Consider the following 219-nt stretch of genomic DNA (forward strand, 5'->3'; position numbering starts at 1 on the left):
ATCCGCGCAGGGGGGATTCGATCGGCGCGGCTGCCAAAGCCAATTATCGGGGCGAGGACGACATAATTATATTAGGGAACATCTGTACTTCATTAAAAGCCCTCGCGGGGCGGATTCGCGCCGGGCCGCGGTTACGCACAGGCGCTTCCATCCCCTCCTCTCCCCCTCCGCCCTTTTCCGCGCCCCGGCAGCTGCACCGCCCCGGGGCCGCCCCCCGCC

Source organism: Corapipo altera, unplaced genomic scaffold (assembly GCF_003945725.1).
Source record: "Corapipo altera isolate COAL_440 unplaced genomic scaffold, ASM394572v1 75, whole genome shotgun sequence".
NCBI classification, from domain to species: domain Eukaryota; kingdom Metazoa; phylum Chordata; class Aves; order Passeriformes; family Pipridae; genus Corapipo; species Corapipo altera.